The 25,225-nt window shown below is 43.9% G+C and overlaps 1 protein-coding gene across 2 annotated transcripts in view; it reads right to left on the bottom strand.

Moving 5' to 3' along the window:
• C8H16orf87 (chromosome 8 C16orf87 homolog) overlaps positions 1 to 7,744 on the bottom strand; it is a 53,862-nt gene extending 46,118 nt beyond the window's left edge. Inside the window, exon 1 of one of the 2 annotated variants that reach the window (XM_055146141.1) lies at positions 7,601 to 7,744. The gene's annotated coding sequence lies outside the window, so the exon portion shown is untranslated. The remainder of the gene's footprint in view (positions 1 to 7,600) is intronic. The other variant, XM_055146140.1, reaches the window with a different exon arrangement.
• Between the last annotated feature and the right edge of the window lie 17,481 nt (positions 7,745 to 25,225).

The following is a 25,225-nucleotide window of genomic DNA, read 5'->3' as shown; positions in this document are numbered from 1 at the left end:
CCTTTTGCACTATCTCTCTGACCCTAAAATTCATTTTTAGCTTTTTTTTTTTTTTTTGGTTTTGGGTTCACAGCTGAAATAGTGCTCAGGGATTACTCCTGGCTCTGTGCTAAAGAGCTTGGGGACCATATGTGGTTTGGGGATCAAAACCAGGCCAGCTGATTGCAGGGCAAACACCTTATCAGCTGTATTATCATTCTAGTCCCTCTAAAATTCATTTTTAAAGATAGATACTACTCAAAAAAGTATCTTCTCCAGTCACAACATGACTAAGACAGAAAGTAACAGAAAATAGAAATTTGTGGGAATTAAAAATAAACAATGGATTATTTTTAATATCAAAGAAGAAACCACAAGGGAAAGTAAAAAATACTTAACAGAGAAAAACAGACAAAAATAACATCTACCACAGCTCTGTGGACACAATGAAAGTAATGCTAAGGAGATTATAACTATAAAATATATTAAAAGGGGGCTGGAGTGACAGCACCAAGGGTAGGGCTCCTGCCTTGCACACAGCTGACCCAGGTTCAATCCCCAGTATCCCTTATGGTTCCCCAAGTACCACCAGAATTAATTCCTGAGTGCAGAGACAGGAATAAGCTCTGAACATCACCGGATGTCACCTGACACCAAATTAAATAATTATTTAAGTTAAATTAAAGTATATGTTAAACAAAAATATCAACAATATACTTTTACAAGAAATTAAAAAATAAACTGGAGAAATAGTATAGGGCTTAAAGTGCATGCTTTGCATGCAGCCAACCCTGATTTGACCTAGAAAACCATATAATCCACCAAGTGTCATCAGGTACAGCCTGGAGAATCACAAAGCACCACCGGGGTGGCCCTGGTAATCCCTGTAAGGTTCGAGTGGTATTGTATCCTCAGGCCCTTGCACTGAACTGCTACCCCCAAAAGCCCATACTTTGGTGGGCGGGGGGGGGGGGGGGGGGGGAGTTGTGTGCCACACCCAGTATGGGATGCCGGGGTCAAACCTGGGTTGGTTGCATGCAAGGCAAGTATCCTGCTACCTGTACTATTTCTCTGGCCCCAAAAGGCCCCGAATTGCCAGAAGGAACTCTATGCCTCCTGAATACCACTCAGGAGCTCCACCCCCTGCCAGAAAAAAAATTTAAAACTAAATCCAAAACTCGCACTGTCACTGTCACTGTCATCCCGTTGATCATCGATTTGTTCGAGCAGGAACCAGTAACGTCTCTCATTGAGAGACTTATTGTTACTGTTTTTGGCACTTCCAATACGCACGGGTAGCTTGCCAGGCTCTGCCGCGTGGGCTCGATACTCTCAGAAGCTTGCCAGGCTCTCCGAGAGGGGCGGAGTAATCGAACTCGGGTCGGCCGCATGAAAGGCGAACGCCCAACCGCTGTGCTATCGCTCCAGCCCCCAAAACTCGCACGAGGAAATAAATTTAAAAATTAAGATTGAACAAAATAGAGGGGGTCCTGCATGCGGCTAACCTAGGTTCAAGCCTCAACACTGTATAGTCACCCAAGCACTGCAAAGAAAGATCCCTGAGCACCAAAGACCCCTGAGCACCACCAGGTGTGGCCCAAAAACAAGAAAGAGAGACAGAGACAGAAAGAGGGGAGAGAGAGAGAGAGAGAGAGAGAGAGAGAGAGAGAGAGAGAGAGAGAGAGAGAGAGAGAGAGAGAGAAGAGAAACAGAGAGACAGAGAACACAAAAAAATAATGCTTAAAAGAAATACACAGCCAGTCACATGAAAGGCCAATAAATGCCTTTACCCCTGTACTTTCTGTCCACATGAATGTCTCCAATATTTTAAAAAGATGAACCTTAAACCCATTATACTAAGTTAAATGCATTGGTTGCAAGACACACACTCTATGATTCCATTTACAAGAGGTACTTCTTTCTTTTTTTTAACTTTTTGGGTCACACCTGGCGATGCACAGGGGTCACTCCTGGCTCTTCACTTAGAAATTACTCCTGGCGGTGCTCAGGGGACTATCTGGGGTGGTGGGAATCGAACCCGGGTTGGCCGTGTGCAAGGCAAATGCCCTACCCACTGTGCTATTGCTCCAATCCCCAACAAGAGGTACTGAAAGCAGTCAAATTCTTAGAAACAAAAAGACGAACGATTGCCTCGGAGCTGGGTGGTGGAGGAAACAGAAGTTATTTAATGGGTAGTTTCAGTTTTATAAGTGTTCTGAAAATGGATGGTTATGATTTCACAACAATTATTAAAACACTTAATACCACTGAACTATACAATTAGAAATGGTTAAAGTTGGGCCAGAATGATAGTACAGCAGGTAGGGCTTTTGCCTTGCATGTTACTGACTAGATTTGATCCTCAGCACCCACTATGGTCATCTGAGTCCCACCCAGAGTGATCCCTGATCACAAAGCCAGGAGTAAGCCCTGAGTAACCCACCAGGTGTGACCCACAAACAAAAAAAGAAAAGGAAAAAGAGAAAGAATTAAAGTGATAATTTTTCTTATATGTATCTTACCACAATAAAATAATAATAATAACAATAATAATAATAAATCAAGGAAAATCCACATATCTACCGATTGTTCCAACACCATTTATTAAAAAAAAAATCCCAGGCTGGATCGATAGCACAGTGGATAGGGCAATAGCACAGCGGGTAGGGCGTTTGCCTTGCACGCAGCCAACCCGGGTTCTATTCCCAGCATCCCATATGGTCCCCCGAGCACCGCCAGGAGTAATTCCTGAGTGCAGAGCCAGGAATAACCCCTGAGCATTGCCAGGTGTGACCCAAAAAGCAAAAAAAAAAAAAGAAAAAAAAGAAAAAAATATCCTTTCTCAGCCAGAGTGATAGTACAGCAGGTTAAACTCTTGCACCATGGCTGACCCCAGTTCAATTCCAGGCACCACATGTCCCCTGATAACAAGTGTCTTCAAAAGCACAGTCATTATTTTATCAGTTTTTATGATTATTTCAGGTAGGACAACAAATTTAGCCTTCATTACTCCACCTTTACAAAAGTAAAAGCCATTTGTATTTATTTTTGCTTTTTGCTTTACTTTTTATTTAAGAAAATTGCATTTTCACAACCAGAAGGCCAAAGAAAGAGCATAAGAGATAAGGCACTTGCATTACATATGGGTGATTCTGGCTTGATCCCAGGTACCACATATGGTCCCCCAAGCACCGCCAAGGGTCACTCCTGAGCAGAGAGCGAGAAGTAACACCCAAACATCACCAGATGTGGCCCCATGTACACAACACCACATTCACATTCAAAATACATACCACAACCAGAATTTATTCAGCTATTTCATTATATTCACTATTTTAAATTTCTGCAAGAGGGGCCAAAGTGACAGTACAAAGGCAGGGCATTTGCCTTTCATGCAGCTGAACCGGGTTCAATCCCTGGCATCTCATATGGTGCTCTCAGCACTGTCAGGAGTAATTCCTGAATGAAGAACCAGGAATAACCCCAGAGCATCACCAGCTGTGACCCAAAGAGAAAAAAAAAAAAAAACCTGCAAGAAAAACTTTTGAAAAGATATTGCCTCTCGGGCGGAATACAGACTAGAGACTGAACACAATGGCCACTCAACATCTTTATTGCAAACCACAACACCTAATCAGAGAGAGAGAACAAAAGGGAATTCCCTGCCATAGTGGCAGGGTGGGGTGGGGGGAGATGGGACTGGGGAGGGGGGGAGGGATGTTGGGTTTACGGGTGGTGGAGAATGGGCACTGGTGAAGGGATGGGTTATCGAACTTTGTATGGGGGAAGCATGAGCACAAAGATGTATGGATCTGTAACTGTACCCTCACGATGACTCTCTAATTAAAAATAAACAAAAAAAAATGTAGGTTAAAAAAAAAAAGAAAAGATATTGCCTCTGAGTTCATTATTGATGACCCCTGAATTATCATTCACCAAAATTCTCCTGCTACTTTTCTTCCTAAAGTTGTTCTCAAAGTCCTGGGGCTAGAGCAATAGTATAGTGGGTAGGGCATTTGCCTTGTATGCAACTGACCAGGGTTTGATCCCTGACATCCCATATGGTCTGAGCACCAAGCCAGGAATAAGCTCCTGAGAATTGATGGGTGTGGCCCAAAAGCCTAAAAACAAACAAAAAGCTTAGCTATAATGATTTTATATTTGTGAAATTTGAAGATCTCCAATATTCTAGAATACAAACCGTTTGTGTAATGAAATTAATGTTAAGTTAACAAAATTTTGTAGTTCTGCCCAAGGCTAATGTATTTAGGACTTTATGTAGCTCATGTGGTATAGCACATACGTTTCAAATGTGAGGCCCTATATCCAACCCCTGGTATGAATGTCCCCCAAAAAACAGCCAAGAAAGGCCTTGGTGAACCCCCAAGCACCACCTGAAAGTGGTCCTGCCTCTCCCAATTAGCACTGTCTGACATGCCTCCCCAAATAACTAAAAGACAAAGTTATTTTTCTTTTTTTTTCTTTCTTTCTTTTTTTTTTTTTTTTTTTTTGCTTTTTGGGTCGTACCCAGCGATGCTCCGGGGTCACTCCTGGCTCTGTACTCAGGAATTACCCCTGGCAGTGCTCAGAGGACAATATGGGATGCTGGGAATCGAACCCGGGTCGGCCGCGTGCAAGGCAAACAACCTACCCGCTGTGCTATCACTCCAGCCCAGACAAAGTTATTTTTCTTCAGTAAAAATACTGAAAATAGCTAAGGCCAGTTATATGGCTCATTATTAGATCACACATGACGTATAAAAAAGTCCCTAGGTTCAGCCCCTGGCACTGCAAAAATTAAAAGTATTTCTAAGAAGACATACAAGCACTATAGACAATAAGTGCAACCCTTGGCAAGGACCACAACCACAACTCGTCTGTCTCAACTCAGAATGCAATTCCCTTGGCTACATGTGGATAAGCACTATAGCAAAAGGAATGCAAGCCTCAGTGACCATTACATGTATGACTACCAGTGAACACTACAACTAAATGTGTGAGCACCACTGTCAGATGGGGTGTGCAATTCCCTAATCATCTTAACAATGTGAAGGAAAGGGGAACAGGAGAGCTGGGTTTTTTTTTATTTTTTAAATTATAAGATCACTAATCTTCAGCTTGCACTTAACTTCTGGGGTGCCTCCCAAGTGGTGCTTAGGGTCCAGGGGCCATTCTTGGCCAACTAAGTCAGTAGTTCAATGCAAGCCCCCAAGAATACATTCCCCTGAGCACCACCAGGAGTAATTCCTGAGTGCAGAGCTAGGAGTAAGCCCTGAGCATCACTGGGTGTGACCCAAAAAGAAAAAAAAAAAAAAACTTAGAAATTGAGCTCCCATTTGACTCAGCAATACCGCTTCTGGGAATATATCCCAGAGATGAAAAAAAGTGTAGTAGAAATGACATCTGCACTTGTATGTTCATTGCTGCACTGTTTACAATAGCCAAAATCTGTAAAAAACCAGCAACAGATGACTGGTTAAAGAAACTTTGGTACAGGGGCTGGAGTGATAGCATAGCGGGTAGGGCGTTTGCCTTGCACGTGGCCGACCTGGGTTCAAATCCCAGCATCCCATATAGTCCCCTGAGCACCACGAGGAGTAATTCCTGAGTGCAGAGCCAGGAGTAACCCCTGTGCATCGCCAGGTGTGACCCAAAAAAAAACCAAAAAAAAAAAAAAAGAAACTTTGGTACATCTACACAATGGAATACTATGCAGCTGTTAGAAAAGATGAAGTCATGAAAATTGCATATAAGTGGATCAACATGGAAAGTATCATATTAAGTTAAATGAGTCAGAAAGAGACATAGAAAGATTGCACTCATCTGTGGAATATAAAGTAACAGAATGGGAGACTAACACCCAAGAATAGTAGAGATAAGTGACAGGAGGTTTGCTCCACAGCCTGGAAGCTGGCCTCACATGCAGAGGGGGAAAGGCAGCTAAGATAGAGAAGGGAACACCAAGTAAAGGGTGTTTGGAGGACCCGCTCTGGATGGGAGATGCGTGCCAAAAGTAGACTATAAACCAAACACGATGGCCACTCAATACCTCTATTGCAAACCACAACACCCAAAAGGAGAGAAAGAACAAAAGAGAATGCCCTGCCTAGGGCGGAGGGGGTGGGGGGGAGAAGATACTGGGATCATTGGTGGTGGAGAATGGGCACTGGTGGAGGGATGGGTATTCGATCACTATATTGACTAAAATGTAAGCACAAAAGTTTGTAAGTCTGTCACTGTACCTCACAGTGATTCACTAATAAAAAATTTTAAAAAAAAGTCAGGTCTGATTAAAGTAAAAATGATCCCTTTACGGCAGCCAGATTCTGGCCCATGTGGTAGAGCAAAAGATGTAAAACTCTACATTCAATCCCAAGTGTAGCATACCCCATCCCAAACTCCAGAGACTCCCCAGCATCACACCTATAGACCCACATCACAAATTATCACTGCCCAACACTCCTGAGAACAACTGGGTCGCCCGATAAAAAAAGAAAAATTAATTTTAAAATGTTTGCTTGAAATATGGGGGGGGGGGGCACCTAGCCTGAAAGGCACATGGTGAGGTTTTGTTTTGGGCTCCGTACCTACAGAAAAATCATGCTGTTATATTCAATACCCTGGAGCCTAAAATCTCTCCCGTGGGGGAAAAAAACAAAAACAAAAACATGAAACTTCTAAACTTTTTTAACCACTAGTTTTTTTTTTCCCTATACGCCAGAGTTGTTAGGTGGGAGCAGAGAAAAGCCCCCAGGAATACTTATGGACCCTCCCTCACTATTCTGATCAGTCCTAGTTTATTGTCATTTCTTTTAAAGTTGACCTGAACTCTTTCAGGCCACTGGCTTGTCATGACGTCGTTGCATGACCCCACGGATAAGAAAGCAACTACTAAAATTCCAAGTACCACTTATAGTGGGAGAAAATCCATCTTTTACAAGGTTAGAAAAGGATAGTAGTCTATCAGAAGGCAGGGCCCAGAAAGGAAGACCTTCTAACCAGGCACTCCTCTCCCAAAGTCTCACACCCCAGATAAATGATCATCAAAACACGAGAAACCGTATTAAGATCGCAATTGACTGAAGCCCAAGCGGAAAACGCGATTACCACAGCCGCCCCCCTCCACCACCCCCCTCCTCTTTTTTTTTTTCTCTCACTGAAAACGTCAGGAAGGGAACAAAGCGACCCTGCCGCGGGGTCGGGGCACGGAGGCTTTTCCCACCCGGCCCCACGGGCAGTGCCGGTCCACCGGGGCGCCGACCCCACAATCCCGCCGCTGTCACCCGCGGCCGGCCAGGCGCCTCGGGGACCACCCGGACGGGGCACCCGGCCGCCTCTCCACCCGCGCACGGCCCCTCCCGCGCTGCCCGGGGGCCCCGCCACCGCGACCCCCTCCCGGCTGACCGCCGCCAGGTGGGCGCCCCGCGGCTCAGCCCGGCCGCTTCCGGGGCCCCCCGCCGTGCCCCCCCTCTAGCCCCCAGCCCCGAGCCCGCCCGCCCCCTCGGCCGCCCGCAGCCCGGCCAGGCGCTCCCTCCACGGGCAACGGCCGCGGGGCAACGGCCGCTCGCCCGCCAGCAGCCGCCCGCTCGGGCAGCCCGCGAGCCGGGTCCCCGGCGCCCACCTGTTGGTCGCACTCGGGGCATGATTTGGTGGCCATCTTCACTTTCTTGGCTCGAGTTGCAGACATGCTCTCCTCGGGCGGCGGCGGCGGCGGCGGCGGCGGCAGTGCGGGCTCCTCCCCTCGTACCTCAGCGGCCCGGCAGCCGCCGCCCGCCGGTCTCCGCCGGCCACACCGAGGCTCTGGTGGGTGCCGCGCACGTGCGCGTGCGCGAGCTCACACGGAGCCTGCGCGCCCAGGGACCAGGCGGAGTGACGTGACATCGGCCTCTCGGGCGTCAGGACCTGCAGGGTCGCGCCACACGGGCCGCCCCTCACGCGCCTCCAACCCCGCCGGTCCTCAGGCGCGCCGCGAGTCTCCGGAGCGGAGAGTCTGGGTCGGGCCGGGCCGGCGCGCTGCTCGGCCGCTCCTCTCGCCGCGTGGGCCGTGAGCTGAGTGGCACTGGACGGTGACGGACGTCGGGTGTGACCCACGAATGTGGCGGCAGGCCGGTCGCGTCGTTGGGTGGAAGGGGGAGCCGTGGGAGAAGTTGGTAGAAGTGACTTGAAAGGGGAGTGGGGGTTGAGGAAGCGCTCAGCGCAGATGCTGAGATTTTATGACTTTAATAAGTTTAAGCATGCGGATCGGTAATGGACATCGTATGAGATTCCTGGACTCAGCGTTTGGAATTGGGAATCCACTCTTTTAATTATTGTCTGTATTCATAAGGGGCACGGTTTCAGGGGGGCACGTCTGGCCTCAAGGAGCGCCCGTCAGGGTCAGGGAACTAGTGCGATCTGCTACTACCCACCTTTCATTCCGTGTTCTGGAGATCAAATGTAGTACTGCTGATTGAACCTGGGGTTGGCAAGTGCCTTTTTCTCACTGGCCCCGGGACCCATTATATTTTTATTCTTCGATCATTGATGATACAGGAAAAGTAAATGTGAAACGAAGTACAAGAAAAGATATTCAAATGGAATTTTATTTTCAGAATAGGAAATTCAACGGACATCAAATCATATTTCATTTTTAAAAATCAGCAAAGCTAAGAGTAATTTAAGAAAGTGCACTTTGCATACATTTATTTGGTTTTAACATACTTGCTTGTATGTTCATAGTCGCGCTTTAATGGCTCCAGAATGAAACACAACAACCTTCACACACTTCGCTCTTATTGTGGTGGGAAGGTGCTGGGTGGGATTGGTGTTTGAATATTATCTGTAATGAGGTATTGTGAACTACTTTTATGAAAATAAAATATAGAAAAGATTAAAAAAATTTAAAAAGAAAGTGCACTTTGCTCAGAGAAACTTTGCCAACATTTATTTAAAGCTATTGCACTAGTAACTTGTTCTCCAATTGTAAAGTTACAACATGAAATTCTATAAGCATAGCATTGTAGCACTGTCACACTGTCGTCCTGTTGTTCATCGGGGCACCAATAACGTCTCCATTGTGAGACTTGTTACTGTTTTTGGCATATCGAATACGCCATGGGTAGCTTGCCAGGCTCTGCCATGCAGGTGGGATACTTTAGGTAACTTGCCGGACTCTTCGAGAGGGGCAAAAGAATCGAAACTGGGTTGGCCACGTGCAAGGCAAACACCCTACTCGCTGTGCTATCGCTCCATTCTATTTTAATGAATATGAATATGTATACATTTTAAGCTTTTAGTACAACAAATGCAAATGTTTCTTGTTTAGCCATTTATATAAACTAGGCTAGATTGACAGAAGCCCAACTTGCAGGGTAAATTTTATGTCTAAATTTCTCTGGGCTCGTGGAAATAAATTCATCTTGTGGAGGAGTGTTAGTGGAAATCGAAGAATAGATTTTAAAGTATTTTTAGTATATTCAGGACTTACTCAGTTTTTCTTTTTCCTGGGAGGGCTTCGTGTCTCCTACAAACATTCTGAGCCCACCAGAAGTTAAAACTAGTGCCCCAGATTACCCAGTCCTCTCCACCACCCTCTCATGGCCCAAGTTATGGAGTCTCCAGGACTGCACTTGGTGATGCTTTCTGAACCTTGTGGAACAAGGAACGGAACAGGAATTGGCTGCATGCAAGGCATGAGTCTTCACACATTTACCAGCTCTCCAGCCCCAGAATTCATTCTTCACCTTTATCCAAGGTGAAGTAATAATTTATTTTTAATTCATACTCAATTATCACGGTAGCTAGAATTATGTGTGTAATAGTTAAAAATTATAGAAACAGTATAGAGGGGCCAGAGAAATAGTAGTGTGTAAAGAACTTGCCTTGCATGTGACCCACCCAGGTTTGACTCCCCAGCACCCCCTATGGTCCCTAAGCCCTGCCAAGAGTGATCCCCGAGCAGAGCCAGGAGTAAGCCTGAACACCACCAGATGTGCCCCCCCCCACACACACACACACAAAAAAAAAAACCAAGAAAAACAGTTTGGAGGTCCTAAGAAAATTATAACTACTATATAATACAATCTCATTTTAGGACATATCATCATCATCATCATCATCATCCCATTAATTGTCAATTTTCTGGAGCAGGCTCAGAAACGTCTCCATTCATCCTAGCCCTGAGATTTTAGAAGCCTCTTTCCTCGTCCTTCCCAATAGTGCCAATGCATTGGAGGCTCTTTCTGGGTCAGGGGAATGAGACCCATCATTGTTACTGGTTTTGGCATATGAATATGCCACAGGGAGCTTGCCAGGCTCTCCCATGCTGGCAGGAAACTCTCGGTAGCTTGCCAGATTCTCCAAGAGGGAGAACTAGGCTATAAGATGTTACCACTGCACGCTTACTGGAGCTTGGTTTTATTGATTTTATAGTCTCTGGATGTTTGTCATTAATGGGATTATACAGCGCCAGGGGCAGTTTCGGGGTGTGACCGCCTAACTACTAGAAAATGAAGGATCTGGGCAGAAGAGGCCCAGTCCCCATCTGAGCAGACTTGGAGACTCAGCCTCGGGTCCCACACACCTAGGACATATGTCCAAAGGAAATGAATAAATATTTCAAAGAGACGTTAGCATTCTTGTGTTCTTTATAGCAATATTCACAACAAACAATAAAAATCCACAGCTGAGGGGCCGGGGCCGGAGCTCGGGCTCCGGCCGAGATTCAACCCTGGTGGCCATGCCTTTGCACAGCCGCGTGGATGTGCAACGAGCAGGAACCAGAGCCAGCTTTATGACCTGGGGTTCCAGCGAGTGCTTGCAACCATGTATGCAGACTGTGAACTAAGCTTTTGCCCCACGCCGGCTAACGGAGGAAATATCCTTCTTTCTTGGTCTCTCTCCCCTCCTGGAGAAGGCATGGTGTCCGACATTTTGTGGGTCCTTTGAGCAGGTATGAACTTTGTGGCGCGGAAAAAAAAAATGTGCTTTGAACTTGAAACAGCCGAGGGACACCTGGGCAGTCTCAGGCCGGGGCCGGAGCTCGGGCTCCGGCCGAGATTCGACCCGGGTGGCCATGCCTTTGCACAGCCGCGTGGATGTGGACCGAGCAGGAACCAGAGCCAGCTTTATGACTTGGGGTTCCAGCGAGTGCTTGCAACCACGTATGCAGACTGTGAACTAAGCTTTTGCTCCATGCTGTTCCAGGAAGGGAAATGATTCATTTTCCAACTTAAATCTCCCTGGACTTAATTACTATAATACAGAAATTATAAACCGCGCGGCCGCTACCCCGGCTGCGCGACTTTTTATCTCTTCATTCTCATCAGTGGAAAACTTATTATCAAATATTTCCTTGTCAATAGAGCTGTATTCTTGGGGGATAAATTCCAACAAAAATAGTGAGTCTGTGTTGAAACTCCAACAATAGTGAGTTTTGTGTTGAAATCTGGAATGTAATCAAGGTGGAGAGAAAAGAAAGTGAAATTATCAGTCACGCAGGGGGGGCTTGGGGGTGAGGGGTGGGATATATACTGTTTTTTTTGTTGTTTTGTTTTTTTGTTTTGTTTTTGTTTTTATTGTTGGTGGAATATGGGCACTGGTGAAGGGACGGGTGTTTGAGCATTGTATAACTGAGACATAAGCCTGAGAACTTTGTAACTTTCCACATGGTGATTCAATAAAATAAATTTAAAAAAAAAATCCACAGCTGAAATAGTGAAAGACTTTTCCACGTATTACTTCTTCTCCCAGAAAAATCACACAAACAAGGGGCTAAGCAATAGAGCAATTGTACAACTGGGTGGGTGCTTTCCTTATGCACAGGCAACCCCAGTTCGATCCCCAGCATAATATGTGGTCTCACAAGAGCTGCCAGGAACCATCCCCAAGTGCAGAGCCAAGAGTAAGCCCTGTGCACCACTGGGTGTGGCCAGGCAAAATAAAATAGGGAATGAGATAAGAATATAAGATAAGAAGCTCTCATCTTGCAACTTCAATATATGATTGCAAGTTTTTTTTTTTTTTGCTTTTTTGGGTCACACCCAGCATTGCTCAGGGGTTACTCCTGGCAGTGCTTGGGGGACCATATGGGATGCTGGGAATCGAACCTGGGTTGGCCGCGTGCAAGGCAAACACCCTACCCGCTGTGCTATTGCTCCAGCCCCATATGATTGCCAGTTCTAACCAGAGTAATCAGACAAGAAAAAGAAATAAGGACCCCTGTGTACTGCTCCACCGTTCCAGGTAAGACTAGTCTCAGCTGATATCGCTGGGCCTATGTCAGAATAGGCAGCAGAGCCCCTCCTTTCTGGAAAGATCCCAGAAGCCTTCACACTCCATCTGTGTCATATTAACAGGCCCACACCACAGCTCCTGAAGCAACAGATCTACTCAGCAATTCACACATTGCTCATAGTTCAGTGAAAATGGGCAGAGAAGGGTCTGGAGCAATAGCACAGCAGGTAGAGCATTTGCCTTGAAACAGCATCCCATATGGTCCCCTGAGCACCGCCAGGAGTAATTCCTGAGTGCAGAGCCAGGAGTAACCTCTGTGCATTGCCAGTTGTAACCCCAAAAGCAAAAAGAAAAAAGAAAATGGGCAAAGAAGAAAAAGAAATTCTTATCTTAATCCTTCAGCATCTTCCAAGAGGCTTAATTACAAAGACCCACCTCCCAGCACAGCAAGTACACTAGAAAACCAATGGGGAAAATACGGAAAAGTCCACCAAGTTTAATAAGTGAAAACAATATTACCAAAAGCACAAACAATACCAACCAGCTCAGTAAATACTCATACAATGACTTCAATGACACCATGATGAACATGTTTAATGAGTTCAAAGAAATGATGGAACAAGTAGTCAGCAAAGCACAAAAAAGAAGAGCTGAAATGAGAAAGCTACAATCAGAAATGACAGAAAACAAGAGCATGGTAGGTGATATAAAAACCACAGGAACTGGAGTGACAGTACAATGGATAGGACCTTTGTCTTGCATGTGGTCTACCTAAGTTCGATCCCTGGCATCCTGTATGATCTCGCAAGCACCCCAGGAATTATCTCTGAGTTCAGAGCCAGGATTAAATCCTGAGTACCACTGGGTGTGCTCCCCCCAAAAAAACAAAATACTCAATAGAAGTCTGAACAACAGAATATCGAGATCTAAGATGAGAAAATCACTAGGAAACAGCAGAAGTGGAAAATAGTTTGAAAAGATATAAGCAGTATATCAGAGAACTATGGGATGAGTTCAAGAGAAACAATAAAAGAATCATCAAGGTCTCTGAAGAAATGGAAGACAATTTTGTTGAAGAAATAATAGGTAAGGAAATTGATAAGAAGTTCTCAAGTTGATGAATCCAGGCACCAAGATCCATGAGGCTCAAAAGGTCCTAGTGAAAATAGATTCAACTAGGAAAACTCCAAGACACACTGTACTCAAAATGATAAAAATCCAAAGATAGAAACAGAATACTGAATACAGCAAGATCAAAACAAGAACTTATATACAAAGGAAAGTTGATAAGACTACTGCAGATCTATCAAATGAAACTCTACAAGCCAGAAGAGAATGAAAGGATACAGTGCAAGAACTCAAAATGAACACCTCACCAAGAATTCTCTATCCTACTAGATTATCATTCGGATTTGAAGGAACAATAAAGAGCTCTGGGAACAGACAACAGCCTAGGAAATTCACAATCTTGAATCCAGTTTTGGAAGAAGCACTAGAGAAGCATTTAAAGGACAAGACTAACTTCCCAACATGTGGCATTGAATATGGTGCTCAGTAATAGTATATATGTTTGTCCTTTACTAGACTAAGAAAAGGTATGTTTACTCCTAGCTTGCTAAGAGATTTTATATATTTTCAATAATGAATTCTTGTATCACTTGTAGTCCCGTTGATCTTCGATTTGCTCGAGCGGGCGCCAGTAACGTCTCCATTTGTCCCTGTCGCGAGCTAGTGCAGCCCAATGATATCTGCTTGCTCCAGGAACAGGAAGAGCTTCAAATTGTTCATTCAGGGATTTAACGAAGAAATCTGACCATCTAATTGGTGGGCGGCCACGAGGTCTTCTGACGTCCTGTGAAATCCAGTCGGTAACAGCTCTAGTCCAGCGGTGGTCTCTGAATCGCATTACATGACCGGCCTATCTGATTTTTGATGTCTTGGCAAATGAGACAGCATCCCTGAATTTTAACCGTCGATGGAGGTCAGAACTCCAGATTCCTTCTCTCACTTGAGTGAGACATGATATTCCCAGCATAGCTCTTTCGATTCCTCTTTGGGATGCCCTAATAGCATTCTCGTCCTGTTCGCGTAGGGCCCAGGTCTCTGAGGCATATGTTAGTGCAGGATATAAAATTAATATTCCCTTTCTTAGCATAAAACACTAAACTTTTTTAGGTCTATTTATATTTTCACAGTTAAGTTTTCTTAATATTCTTCAAGGATTTTTTCTATCAATATTGCTTGTGGCACAGTTCTTTATCAGAGCATTCCAAAGTTCAGACAAATTTATGCATGGAAAACATATAAAAGGGTATCTATCAAAATGCTAGCAGTAATTTTCTTTGGGTAATATACACATGGACTGGAACAATAGCACAATGGGTAGGGTGTTTGCCTTGCATGCAGCTGACCCAGGTTCGATTCCTCCGTCCCTCTCAGAGAGCCCAGCAAGCTACCAAGAGTATCCCACCCGCACAGCACAGCCTGGCAAGCCACTTTGGTCATATTCAATATGCCAAAAATAGTAACAAGTCTCACAATGGAAATGTTACTGGTGCCCACTAGAGCAAATCGATGAACAATGGGACAATAGTGCTACAGTGCAGTGCTCTTCACCCTTTTTAAAGTTAACATTTGTAGGGGGCTGGAGTAATAGCACAGCGGGTAGGGCGCTTGCCTTGCACGCGGCCGACCCGGGTTCGGTTCCCAGCATCCCATATGGTCCCCTGAGCGCCGCCAGGAGTAACTCCTGAGTGCAAAGCCAGGAGCTAATCCCTGTGCATTGCCAGGTGTGACCCAAAAAGCAAAAAAATAAATAAATAAATAAATAAATAAATAAAAATAAAGTTAACATTTGTAGCTTTTGCCTGTTTCATGGAAACTAAAATATATTCCATACAGGCCAGAGAGATAGTACAGCAGGTAGATGATTTGTCTTGAACACAGCCACCTGGGTTTGATCCCGGCATTCCCTATGTTCCCCGAGCTTACCAGGAGTGATTCCTGAGTGCAGAGTCAAGAGTAAACCCTGAGCACTGCCAGGTATTGCCCCAAATATCAAATAAATCAAAAAATATGTATCACTCTATCACTGTCATCCCGTTGCTCATTTGCTCCAGCGGACGCCAGGAGCGTCTCCATTGTGAGACTTGTTGTTACTGTTTTTGGCATATCCAATACACCACGGGTAGCTTTCCAGGCTCTGCTGTGCAGGCGAGATACTCTCGGTAGCTTGCGGGGCTCTCCGAGAGGGACTGTAGGACCCGAACTGGGTCGGCCACATGCAAGGCAAACGCCCTACCTGCTGTGCTATCTCTCCTCTATAAGCACAGAATTTTAAAAACACTTTATATATTACAGGGAAAACATGATAATTACACTAAGATCCAAGTAAAAAAAATTTAATGCAACATATTTTAGATTCCAGAGTTGAAAACTAAATGATGTAAATGGGAATGGACAGTATACTATATTAAATGCTTTGAATTTTTTTTATTTACATAGGTTAAAATCATATAGCAACCATCACAAATCGATTTTTATTGATTTATTTTTTGATAGTTCCATTTGCCATTACTTTAGGTTTTGTTAGAGCAATCAATATGAAATAAATTTGATTTGGGGGGTAGTTGAGGGGAGGGGTTGGAGCCACACCTGGCAGTGCTCAGGGCTTACTTCTGGCTCTGCACTCAAGGAGGGAATTGGGGGACTATATGCGATACCAGGGATTGAACCAGGGTCCACCACTTGCAAAGCCAGCTCTTTACCAGCTGTAGTATTGCTACAACCCTTGAAATAAATTTGTTATATGCCTACCAAGGAGGCAGACTACAGGGGTGGGAGACACTAGTGGAGGGAAGGGGATATTGGTAGTGAGATCGGTGTTGAAGCATTGTGTGCCTGAATCAACTCTATTATGAATATGGTGTCTTAATAAAAATTAAAAGAAAAAAAGGAGAGACACAGAATGATCTCTCTCGTATGTGGGAGTAACAAATTGCAAAAGGCAACAGAACCTGAGAACTGATCTAAAGAGCTGATGTTACCATGATAGGAAGACTTCAGGGGTTGGGGGTGGGGGTTGAGGGCCACGTGGAAGGAAGAGAGAGTAAGAAGGGGATCCTGATCACCAAGTAAATGGTGCTAGGAGGATCCACTCGGGATGGCAGATGCACCCTGAAAGCAGACTATAGACCGAACATGATGGCCACTCAATACCTCTATTACAAACCTCAACACCCAAAAGGAGAGAGAGAGAGCAAAAGGGAATGCCCTACCACAGTGGCAGGGTAGGGGTGGGGGAGCGGAGTGGGGATCGTGGGAGGGATGCTGGGACCATTGGTGGTGGAAAATGGGCACCGGTGAAGGGATGAATACTTGACCATTGTATGACTGAAATGTAAGCACGGAAGTTTGTAAGTCTGTAACTGTACCTCACAGTGATTCACCAATTAAAAAAAAAAAAAGGAAGGGGATCCTGAGACAATGGCAGAGAGAAAGGAACACTCTGGTGGAAGGTTGTATGCATGAAACTCTATCATGGGACTGGAACTTGCCTTGCACGTGGCCTACCTGATTTGATCTCTAATATTCTATATGGTCTAGTAAGCCCTCCAGGAGTGATGCCTGAGTGCAGAGCCAGGAGTAAGTCCTAAGCACCACTGACTGGGTATGGCCCAAAAAACAACAACAAAAAAGAAACTATAATTAATATTACTGTAAATCATGGTGACTCAAATTTTTTAAATTTTAACCAAATTTAAATTTTTTTTAAATTTTACTTTGAATAAAAATGGTAAAACCTTAAAAAATAAATGATATAACCAAATTGCAAAGAGAAGTACAATATTAAAATCATCAAAAATTCTGAAAGTGTATGTTATCAGAAAATTGTAAATCAAATTGCAATGAGATATCATCTCACACCAGTGAGTATGGCATATATCAAAAAGACAAGACAACCATTGTTGGCAGTGATGTGAAATAAGAAAATTTCCACTCTTGTAAATGTCATTTGGTTCAGCCTCTGTAGAAAACAGCATGAAGAATCTTTCTTTCTTTCTTTCTTTCTTTCTTTCTTTCTTTCTTTCTTTCTTTCTTTCTTTCTTTCCTTCCTTTCTTTCCTTTCTTTCTTTCTCTCTCTCTCTCTTTCTTTCTTTCTTTCTCTTTTTTTTTTGCATGAAGATTTTTCAAAATAAAAATGAAACTTTAAGGGGGCTGGAGCACAGTGGATAGGGTGTTTGCCTTGCACTCGGCCAACCCGGGTTCGATTCCCAGCATCCCATATGGTCCCCTGCACACCGCCAGGAGTAATTCCTGAGTGCATGAGCCAGGAGACCCCTGGGCAACGCCAGGTATGACCCAAAAAGCAAAAAAAAAAAAAAAAGGAACTTTAATATGATTAGCAACTCTACTTCTTGGCATCTACTCCCAAAGCAAGAAAACACTAAGTCAATAGAATATATGCAGGGGTCAGAGGGATAGTACAGTGGGTAGGGTGCTTGCCTTCCACATAACCACTCCAGTTCAATCCCAGACACTTCATATGGTCCCCTCCAGAGCTCCACCAGAAGTGATCCCTGTGCACAGAGACAAGAATAAGCCCTGACCATACCAGGTGTAACCCCAAACCCCAAAAACCAGCCAAACAAAAACCAAATTTAACACTGTTGCAAACATGTTACCATTGGGCTGGTGTGATGCACAGTGGGTAGAGCATTTGCCTTGCAGGTGGCAGACCCCCTCCCCGAGCCCCCCCTTCGATTCCAAGCATCCCATATGGTCCTCTGAGCACCACCAGGGGTAATTCCTGAGCGCAAAGCCAGGAGTAACCCCTGTGCATTGCTGGGTGTAATCCAAAAAGCAAAACAAACAAACAAAAAACCAAAAACAAAAACAAAAACAAACAAAAAAAAACATGTTACCATAACTACAACAATGACTTTTTTTGTTTTGTTTTGTTTTGGGGACCACACCTGGCAATTTTCAGGGATCACTCCTGCCTCTGCACTCAGGAAACACTCCTGGTGGTGCTCAGGGAACAATATGGGATGCTGGGGATCGAACCCAGGTTGTCCATATGCAAGGCAAATGCCCTACATGCTTTTCTATCTCTCCAGCCCCTACAACAACAATATTAAAGTAAAATAAAATCATTTTTTAAATACTGAAGGTATGTAGAGAACCCCTGGATGGTTCACCACCTCACTGTGGTAAGGGGGTGGCAACAGTGCCAATCAGTGAAGAGCGATCCAACAGATGCTGCCCAGAGATGCAGGCAGGTGCAGGGGTGGACTCCTTGCATCGACTTTGTCAATCTGGCCAGTACTCTCTGTACGTGAGCAGCACATCCATGCACAAGGTATGTGGCATGTTTGTCAGCGTGCAGATTGTTACAACATACCACCCGCACGGTAGAGCCTGGCAAGCTACCCGTGGCGTATTCGATATACCAAAAACAGTGACAAAAATGGGATGAACGAACGGTTTGAGGCTCTTTGTGTTTCTGGAGCGAGCTGATGCCATTGGGCTACACTAGCATGCAACAGGGACAAGTGGAGACATTACTGGCTCAAGCAAATTGATGAGCAAGGGATACAAGTGATGTAAGGAAAATAAACAAGTATGGTTAATTCTTTTAAAAGTTGGAATACCAAAATTAGAGGGTAAGTTATGGACAGAGCAGTTAGACAAGAAAACTGAATAAGAGGAATCTAGATTAGAAATTAGGAAGTAAAACTACCTATAATTGCTGATGAAATAATCTTGAAATGTTAAGAAAGCCACTCATCTCTTAGAACTAGTAAATCCACTAAGGTTGCAGTACAGGAGATCAACATGCAAAACAAATCTATTTATGTATATATTCAGTCAACAAAATTAAATCAAGAAAACAATTCCGGGAGCAGGGATGCAGTTCAGTGGTTGACTGCTCACTTGTCTGACATGTGTGGGGCTCTAGGTTTGATCAAGAAAGCAAAGAAAAGAAAAGAAAGGAAAAGAAAAGAAAAAAAGAGAAAGATTTTCAGGGTTTTATTTTTTTTCACTTTTCACTTTGTTTTGTTTTGTCTATTTTGGGCCATACTCAGTGATGTTCAAGGTTTACTCTTGGCTCTGCAACCAGGAATTACTCCTAACAGAGCCAGGGGATCCAACCCAGGTCAGCTGCTTGCAAAGCAAACACCTTACCCACTATATTATTACTCTGGCCCAAGAAATTTTCAATTTTTAAATTCTCTTTATAATTTACACTAATATCAAAAAGAAAACTCTTTAAATTTAACAAAAGTGCAAATTTCATATTCTGAAGACTACAAAGCACTACTATATTACTATAGGGCCAACCCTACTCATCTGAAACTTATTTATTTTAAATTTTATTTTATTTTTATAAAGTTGTTTACAATAACTTATTATATCCAATATTCCAACACCAATCCCACCACCATTATTTTGTTTTGTTTTGTTATTTTTTTGCTTTTTGGGTCACACCCAGCGATGCTCAGGGGTTACTCCTGGCTTTGCACTCAGGAATTGCTCCTGGCAGTGCTTGGGGGACCATTTGGGATGCCGGGGATCGAACCCAGGTCAGCCGCGTGCAAGGCAAACGCCCTACCCGCTGTGCTATCGCTCCGGCCCCACCACCATTATTTTGAATATTTCCCAACAACCATTCATACCTGCCCCAATAGCAGGCCCCCAAATAATTGATTTTGTATTGCTTGTTATGAATAATCCACTAAAAATGATCCAAAACAGTTTCCTTAAAAGTAAGTGTGTAAAGATTGTTGTATCTCACTCTAGAGACATTAAGCCCTTGTATAAGAGTTTACTAACATGTTGTTGCAGGTTGAGCTTTGTGTGCTAATTTTTTAAATTTAATTGAGATCAGTTGCCTTCTACTTTACACCGCATCTTATGTGGTGTGCTACTCCTGGTACATCAGTGGTATAGAGTATGAGATATTGCTCCAGGAATTCTAAACATTTAGATAGGGTGATATAGCTGAAGTTAAACTTTTTTTTCTTTTTGGGTCACACCCATTGATGCTCAGGAGTTACTCCTGGCTCTGCATTTAGGAATTACTTCTGGCGGTGCTCATACCATATGAGATGCCAGGTTGGCCACACATAAGGCAAACGCCCTACCCACTGTACTATTGCTCTGGTCCCTGGAGTTAAATTTTTAACTGGATGGTGACTCTGGGGTCTGAAGGCATCTCTGCAGCTTACTGATCTCTTTTGAGATTAATTTGTGAGTCTCTGGATCATGGCTGGGCTGGATCGATAGCACAGCGGTAGGGCTTTTGCCTTTCACACGGCTGACCTGTGTTCGATTCCTTCGCCCCTCTCGGAGAGCCCGGCAAGCTACCGAGAGTATCTCGCCCACACAGCAGAGCCTGGCAAGCTACCTGTGGTGTATTGAATATGCCAAAAACAGTAACAATAAGTCTCTCAATGAGAGATGTTACTGGTGCCTGCTCGAACAAATCGATGAGCAACGGGATGACAGTGGATCATGGCCATTAATGAGCTTCTATGGTACCATGGTGTGACTGCCAGGTCATCTGAAGTTTAACTGTTTAACAGGGTATTGGAGGTGATGAGAGATGCTCCATTATCTCGTTGCCTGTTTCCAAAGAGATACCATATACCTTGACTGGGCGCTAAAGAAAGAGGAGTCCAGTCTTCCTGACTTCACTCACACAGAATATTGTTCCCATCAGGCTTTGCTGTGTGACTCAAGTGCCAGAGATTCTTATTATTTTAGCAGTTTTAGTAAATCATCTCCACAATGATCTACAATGCTGTTAATGACAAAATTTTATGTCCAATGCCCAAACTCCAACTCAGGGATAGTGTCAATGTCCTTCCACCAGTGCCCCAAGATTCTCACCCACTTCCTACCCACCTCATTATCAAACTTATCTTTTGACTTAATTATTATAGTTTGGGAATCATATTTACATACTGTTGAATCTTACAATTTTGCTTTATTTTTGGGGGGGTCACATCCGGCGATGCACAGGGGCCACTCCCGGCTCTGCACTCAGAAATTATTCCCGGCAGTGCTCAAGGGGCCATATGGGATGCTGGGAATCAAATCCAGGTTGGTTGTGTGCAAAGCAAATACCCGACCTACTGTGTTATCAATCCAGGCCCTGAATCTTACAATTTTGATGTTTACAATTGCCTCACTACCAATGTGCCCAAGGCCCCTTAATGCCCAGTCTGTCTCCTTTTCTCCCTCCCACAGCAGAGATCTTCCTAGTAGATCTTATTGAAAAGTGTTTATTCATTTATTTTAGGTCCTTAGGACAATTTCCTTAGACTATGAATGTTGGTTTTATTTGCTTCATAATTTTCACATTATTCTTCTCAGTAAGAAGTTGGGGCTGGAGCAATAGTACATCAGGTAAGGCATTTGCCTTTCATGTAACCAACCTGGGTTCAATTCCCAGCATCCCATATCCCTGAGCACCGCCAGGAGTAATTCCTGAGTACAAAGCCAGGAGTAACCCCTGTGCATTGCCAGGTGTGACCCAAAACGCCAAAAAAAAAAAAAAGTGTACCAACTCCATAGAGCTCCTCTTATTATCCTCCCAGAAATGGAATTCCCAAAAACTGGACATACACACATAACCTGCCCTGTGCCCCCGACCCCAGCCCCCGCAGTACCTGGGATTGAATTTAGTGACTTACTGGATTCACTAAATTTTTGTTACACCTCATGTTTTGTTGGTCAGAATGGTTCTCGCTTAGTCAACTGGATTCACTCTATAGTATTTATCTGGAAACTGACCTTGGCTTTCATAGGTCATACCCACTGCCTTCACAGAGATGTTGAAATTTTGTAATTAACTGGAACTTCCTCCTCCCCACATAGATTGGCAGCTTCTCCATGCAGTCCCCACAGCAAGGAGAGACTTTTATAGTGGTTCAGCGTTCAAGGTTCTTGTAATAATCCCATTTTGTAGTGGTTCAGGTTGTTTATAATAATGATATTCTGAGTCCAAAGTTGTGATACTTATGTATATTAATAAAATAATGTGGTATCATTACTACTATATTCTATTTGTTACCAGGCGACAGTCACTGTTGAAGTATATACAGTAGACTCTCTTTTCTTGTTTTAGTTACTATGAAGTCACTGGGATAGTGATATAGTGAATACTGTATTCTGAGGGGAATTACTTGCAAGACTCTCACATTTGTAGAGAAGACTAATCTATAATCTATTTTGTGTATTTAAAGGGCTGGAGCGATAGCGCAGGGGGTAAGGCATCTTGCACGCGGCTGACCAGGTTTGATTCCTCTGCCCCTCTCGGAGAGCCCGACAAGCTACCGAGAGTATCTCGCCCACATGGCAGAACCTGGCAAGCTACCTGTGGCATATTCGATATGCCAAAACACAGTAACAACAAGTCTTACAATGGAGATGTTACTGGTGCCCGATCGAGCAAATCGATGATAGTGATACAGTGACAGTGTGTTTAAAGGTACCTTACTTATCAAATATTATTTGTTAGATCAAACATATAGTCAACAGTACTATAACTCAGGGGCTGGAGTGATAGCACAGCGGATAGGGCATTTGCCTTGCATGCGGCCAACCTGGGCTTGATTCCCAGTAACCCATATGGTTCCCTGAGCACTGCCAGGAATAATTCCTGAGTGCAGAACTTGGAGTAACCCATGTGCATCCCTGGGTATGACCCAAAAAGAAAAAAAAAAAAACAGGTCTACACAAAGTTTATCACAATTTTTTCTCTTTATGGTAATTACAAACTTCTTGTCCTTAATAAAATCAGATGGTGCTAAAGCACTTTTTTTTTTTTTTGAATCACACCCAGCTATGCTCAGAGTTAGTCCTGGCTTTGAGCTCAGGGATCACCGCAGGGTTCTGAGGGACCTTTTGTGGCATGAGGAACCATACACTTACACACTGGAGTAACCATACACTTACACATGAGGAACCAGTGCCTTACACACTGTATTATCTTAGCATTTTTAACATCTTTTTTTTTCATTTTTAACATCTTTTTTTTTTTCATTTTTAACATCCTGAACAGCAAAATCACTAACAAAAAGCAATCACAAAAATATGCCCCTAAAATGATGATTCAAAGGGCCTTGGTTTACACTATGAGAACTGAAAATGAGACTGAGCCTCACCAGCATTACTCAGCTGAGATCTAGCACATCAGTCAACTCTTTGGCCATTTGGCCACAATATCATTCTAAATATTATGGGAGTGAGTAGGCAAATTTGCACACATGGAGTCTATGAATAGTAATGAAAGACTGTATATACCAGCAGGCCTGATTCATTAGAAGGCCATCTGTGGAGATGTGCTATGAACTAACTTGGTACATACAGTCAACACCACTATCTAATTAAAAGATATTTTCACCAACCTAAATGAACTGCATATTGTTTGGGGAGAGAGAAGCATATCCTATGGTGCTCAGGATCTATCCTAACTTGTTGAGGCTTGAGCCTCAAGCTTTGGGGAGACCATGCAGTGCCAGTGATTGAATTGGGTCTCCTTCATGCACAGCAAGTACTCCAGTCATTTCACCCATCTTCTGAGCTCCTGGGAAAACACTCAGGGGAAAACACTCCATTCTTTTTCAGTTCTTGGCACCCACTTCTCTACCTTTATTTCTAGGGAGTTACTTATTCTGGTCATTTCAAATAGGTATGATCATATAGGTTTGTTATGTTTTCAAACACCAGTTCTGAAATGAAGAATAAAGTATGTGAGGGTTAAATACACACACACACACTCACACACACACACACACACACACACACACACACACCACCTCCTCAAACACTAACTGAATATTATATACTTCAATTTAATTTTGACATGAGCTATCTAAAGTTAGTGAAGATCTCCCAGGTCTCAAAGTCAGTCTTGATACCAAAGCCAGTTTTCATTTGCTTGTACTTGAAAGCAAATATTCAAGAGTCCAGAGTTGGTGAGAAAAAAAAAATTAATCAGGAGCTAACAACCTTTTTTTCAGAGTATTGCAACTCTTTTATTAAGAGTATTAGCTTTGAATTTGTAGTTGAAGTAATACTTCCTTGAAGCCATGTCAGGTGTACCATAATACCCATAACTTGATTGATTGACATTACTTAGAAATGTACTAGACACAGGTAAAACCTTTTTTTGTTTTTTACTGAGCACCTTCTACAGTACAAGACAGTTTCAGTGAGCTGTTCTGACACAGACATTTCAAACAAACAAAATTATTGGTGAATAATTGCAAGTTGGAATATCCCCATGCTTTTGTTTTTCCTCTTGGGGACACACCCAGCGATGCTCAGGGTTACTCCTGGCTCTGCACTCAGGAATTGCTCCTGGTGTTGCTTGGGGGAACTTATGGGATGCAGGAGGTCTAACCCAGGTTGAGTGCATGCAAGGCAAAGGCCCTCTCTGCTATACAATCACTCAGACCCCTACCCCTATACAGGCAAGCAGCAGATAGGGAAGGCCTCCTCCCCCAGAGACAGCAGTAAATTTCCTGAGAAGCAATAGCTCTGAAGTTGCAAAAGCCAACCTTGCAGAAAAACAGGAACTAAGGCCCAGATAAGACCCTCACCTCTTTATGGCAACAGAGAGAAGCTCCTACAAAAACAAAAGGCCAGGAAAGGAATTTCAAAGAAGACCATCACCACTCCCAGGACCCCCCCTGGTAACCTACTTAGCAAAGGACTTTCTTTTTTCCTTTTTGGGTCACACCCTGCAATGCAAGAGTTACTCCTGGCTCTGCACTCAGGAATGACTCCTGGCAGTGCTCGGGGGACCAAATGGGATGCTGGGAATGGAACCTGGGTTGGCCGCGTGCAAGGCAAACGCCCTATCTGCTGTACTATTGCTCCGGCCCCCAAGCAAAGGACATTTAGCTAGGTAGAAGCCCCACATGGGGCAGGTTGGAAAAACCCTATAAAAGCTGCCTTGAACAAAGGAAGGGTGTGAATAAGCTGCCAGAGCCCCTGTGCTGCTTGTGCCCATGTGGCT

The sequence above is a fragment of the Sorex araneus genome, chromosome 8, assembly GCF_027595985.1.
Source record: "Sorex araneus isolate mSorAra2 chromosome 8, mSorAra2.pri, whole genome shotgun sequence".
Taxonomy (NCBI): Eukaryota; Metazoa; Chordata; class Mammalia; order Eulipotyphla; family Soricidae; genus Sorex; species Sorex araneus.
Note: the sequence above shows the minus strand (reverse complement) of the source record. Positions and strands in the feature narration are given on the sequence as shown.